Below are 1,283 nucleotides of genomic sequence, written 5' to 3'. Positions count from 1 at the left end.
ATATGATGAAGGTCAAAGAGGTTTGGAACCTTTGTTGTCTCCGTTTTACTAGAGAATAATGATTTTATAGTGGTTAATCCACCAATTTAGAGGGTATTATTAAATTTTACTAAATTAATTGACAAAAAATTCAAACGATGGCCATGTACCATAAAAGAGATTTTAATATACATTAATGCAAATGTAGAATGTGTTTAGAAATGGTAAAACAACACTAAAGATCAAAGGCTTCAGTATATAGAGCATTTACCGAGTTATTCAATATATAGAGCATTTACCGAGTTATTTAATATTTTCGTAGGTGTTGTTAACACATAGATTTTGAGAAAAATTCAAAAATAATGAAAATATTGTTTTAATGCATAGTTGCATCCTTCACTAACATATGATGAAGGTCAAAGAGGTTTGGAAACTTTGTTGTCTCCGTTTTTCTAGAGAATAGCGAATTTATAGTGGTTAGTCCACCAATTTAGAGGGTATTATTAAGTTTTACTAAATTAATTGACAAAAAATTTAAACGATGGTCATGTACCATAAAAGAGAATTTAAATACAGAAAGTGTTTACATTAATATAAATACAGAAAGTGTTTAAAAAATAACACTAAAGATCATAGGCTTCAGTATATAGAACATTTACCGATAAACTCAATATTTTCGTAGGGGCTAACTTATAGATTTTGAGAAAAATTAAAAAATATGAAATTCTGTTTTAATGCATAGTTTCATCCTTCACTAAGATATGATGAAGGTCAAAGAGGTTTGGAACCTTTTATGTCTCCGTTTTTTAGAGAATAACGATTTTATATTAGTTAGTCCACCAATTTAGAGGGTATTTTTAAGTTTTACTAAATTAATTGACAAAAAATTCAAACGATAGCCATGTATCATAAAAGAGAGTTTAATATACATTAATGAAAATGTAGAATGTATTCAGAAATGCGTTGCTCTAGAGAATAACGATTTTATAGTGGTTAGTCCACCAATTTAATAGTATTATGAAATTTTACTAAATTAATAGACAAAAAATAAAAATGATGCCCATGTACCATGAAATAGAGTTTATTATATATTAATGCAAATGTAAAATGTGTTTACTTATTTTTAAACAACAATAAAGATCATAGGCTTCAGTATATAGAACATTTACCGATATATTCAATATTTTCGTAGGGGGTTAACACATAGATTTTGAGAAAAAATAAAAAAATTGAAAATATTGTTTTAATGCATAGTTGCATCCTTCACTAACATATGATGAAGGTCAAAGAGGTTTGGAACCTTT

The sequence above is a fragment of the Brassica oleracea genome, chromosome C2 (genome assembly GCF_000695525.1).
Source record: "Brassica oleracea var. oleracea cultivar TO1000 chromosome C2, BOL, whole genome shotgun sequence".
Lineage (NCBI taxonomy): Eukaryota > Viridiplantae > Streptophyta > Magnoliopsida > Brassicales > Brassicaceae > Brassica > Brassica oleracea.
Note: the sequence above shows the minus strand (reverse complement) of the source record.